Source organism: Coptis chinensis, chromosome 8, assembly GCF_015680905.1.
Source record: "Coptis chinensis isolate HL-2020 chromosome 8, ASM1568090v1, whole genome shotgun sequence".
NCBI lineage: Eukaryota > Viridiplantae > Streptophyta > Magnoliopsida > Ranunculales > Ranunculaceae > Coptis > Coptis chinensis.
Window position 1 is genome coordinate 56,591,251 of NC_141463.1, and position 3,390 is coordinate 56,594,640.

Sequence of the window (3,390 nt, forward strand, 5' to 3'; positions counted from 1 at the left end):
GTAGTATATATGAAGTTTGTGAGTACTTTCACTGGAAAATTCTCACGATGTTATAACTCGTCCACTAGGGAATTCCTAGTGGTTTAAGGCCTTGTTGCATATGGTCAATGCAATCGCACTCGGCGAAACGAGATTAGTTAGAACTCTATTTTTGGTCACTTATGCTAATTTCTCATATTTGCTTGAGGACAAGCAAAATGCTGTTTGGGGGTGGTTTGATAAGAGCCCAAAACTGTAGTTTTAACCCCTTAACAATAATACTTTTAGACTAATTATGCGAGTAATAAATAAGAGTTAATGCTAATTACATGCTCTTATGTATTTCAGGCATTGAAGTCAGTTATGTGCAGAAATGTGCCACTTTAGCGATATAAAGGAACAAGGATTGGTTGCTAAGAAGTTATGGGATTAAAGGCCAAGATGGGCAGAAACAGCACACAAAAGTCAGCAGAACTTTCGAAGATCGTATCTTTGGACTCAGGCCTCAGAATTGGGCGTAGCTTATGTCAAAACGACCGGCTCGGAAAGAGGTTTCTAATGGTCTAAAACTTGACCCAATAAGAGGAGAAGAAGTGGATGAAAAATCTGTTGAAGTCGTAGCCAGCTGAAAAGGGCCCTGTGGACTGAAGAAATTGGGATTTGTGCTCGATTTTCCGGCCCAAAACATGGCTCCTCAGCCCATGCATGAAAAAGTGGATTTGGTCTCCTCCATTTGTATGGAGAAGACTTAACTCTTAAGCATACCTAGATCTGGATTAGAAAATTAGGTTAGACTCTATTAATTAGTTAGAATAACTTGTTTTAGATTTAGTTTTTACATTTAATGAATTAGTGTTAGAACAAAGTAGATTATTATTTAGAATCACTATTAGTTTTATAATAAAGTATTAGTTTTCATTTCAATTTAGTTATTGATTAAATTCTTATTTAGTTGTAGCTGTTTTAAATTCATAAATTAGGTTGTCTTCATTTTGATTCTTAGACTATTGTTAAATTAGATTTATAAAGTTTAAATTAGTTATTAAATTATGACTTGTTATTATTGTTCTTGTGTTGGGAATGATAGTATAGAAATTTCACATCACACATTACTCTCACCATTGTTCTTTGTGTTTGTTCAATTGAATTTGTTTAAATCTTGAGAGTTAAGAGTGGAACGATTCCGTACTCTATATATTACATGAATATATATGTTTAAGACAAAAATTCAATTGCTTGAATTCAAGGAGCAATCCCCCATTCTATACCCACCCACCCTTTTCATTTTTCTTTCTTTTTTCTCATATTTTCGTTACTGTTCACTGTTTTAAGCACAGAGCGCGCCCGCCCTCCCTTGTGTCTGCGGATTCACAGCGAAGAATACTGTGGTAAAGGTATTTTTAAATTTCCAAAAATTCTAAAAACTTTCAAGTATAATATTTAAGTTATTATTGATTTACTGGAATATTTTCGGAATTTTCCTAATTGTTTTACCTTGTGAACAAATACAATCTTTACAGTGCTGCATTTCAGTTTCCAAACCGTAAGTTCTTGAAAAACAGACGAGTAATGTTACTTAGGCAGTTCCAAAAAATTTAAACTTTTTATAGGAGTATCTATCCTAAGTCAGGAGTTTTTAGTAAATATATGACTAGTTTTTGATTTGTTTTGACCTCCTAACTAGTGGAGTGTTTTCAGTGTGTTTCTGCAGTTTTGCAAACACTTAATTTTTGGAACAACAGCCAATAAGGAGGATTTGTAGAACTCCAATTACTCTAAACATTTTACAGCAATACCCATGATCTGTTAGGAGTCTCCTGTAAATTTTTGGAGATTTTTGTTTCTGTTTTGATTGGTTAACCATTCAGTTGTTTGTATTGTGTTCGAAAACTGTTTAACAAACTTGGAAGGGCAGTAGAAGGACTTTCCTAGCTTCGATTGATCTAAAATTTTACAGGCTACTTGATATACGTCTTAGCAAACTACTGTAAAAATTTCAAAGTTTTTGGAGAGCGCGACCTGCGCCCATACAAGGCAAAGGTTGAGCGACCGGGCGCCAAAACACCAGAATCTTCGAAGTTCTACTGAAATGACCCGTGCCCTTCACAGGCAAATTCTGAGCTCCCCCCGCACTCAACTCACTAAAAATTACCTTAGGGACGAGCGCGACCTGCCCCCTTCACAGGCAAATTCTAAACGCACCTCGCGCCCTCTTCTGGAGAAGCCCAATTTTCACATGTCTGTCTAAACTTCCATTTCTTCAAGTTATTCTGTGTTTCTAACTTCTTCAATACACTAAGATTGTGTATACAAGACGCTATTCATATGCGTAGTAAGGAGGCATTCAATTACTCCTTCTTCCACTCCTCGCCTCTAGTATAATCAGGCTTGTTTATCGTAAACGTCAACGTATATGCCTATCTAGAAATTTATAGTTAGAGTTTTGTTTGCATGTTAATTGTCCTATAATATATTTGTAAAACCAATATGGCATATCAATATATAGACGAACAATCATGTGATTCTTATGCAAACCCTTCACCATGTTCATGTTGTGGTAGTCCTTACCATTGGGCTTCTCATTGCCCATCATACCAAGAGTAATCATGTAATTATTATGAAAACCCTTCACCATGTTCATGTTGTGGTAGTCTTGATCATTATTGGGCTTCTCATTGCCCATCATATCAAGAGTTTGAGCCTACTATAGGTATAATAATAATTATGGACCTCAATTTTCAAATTTTTATAGTGACCTATACAATCAAGAGTTTTCTAGTCATCCAAACCATACAGGGAGTCAACTAGTGTCGTCTACTTCTAGTTCCGTGATGAATGTGTACAACGAACCAAACACTTTTCTGTGCACAATTTGTTCAGATCTAGGCCACACCACCCATTCATGTCCCATATTTATTTAGCCTCAACCTAACCCATCACAGTACGAGATCAACCAGAGTCACTCCAACACAAATAACTATGACTATCACACACCATACCAGCCAGACCCTTCCACCATGCCAGAAATCACCCACCCATCTAGTTCGCCACCCTTCCCAGACCAAATTTCTCAAACTATGCTTCAGAACCTAACTATGCTTCAGAACATAGCCCAGATGATTTCCATGATCTCCTCACCTAACAAAGAACTTTCAACCTTGCTAGAGATCGACACACAACTAGAACAACCTATTCCTATAACCACACCATTCGACCTAGTTAAAACCTACCCTGAATTTCATGAATACCTTCCCATGACCCTCCCATTAGCCATTATGTTGACTCCACACCCCACTTGGATGAGGAAATTCTTGAAGACGACTCTTTAGGACATGTGTTGGATGACCACTCCAAATTGAGAGATGCCACCGAGGAACCTCCCATTGATCCATCTGAAGATGAATATAAAGA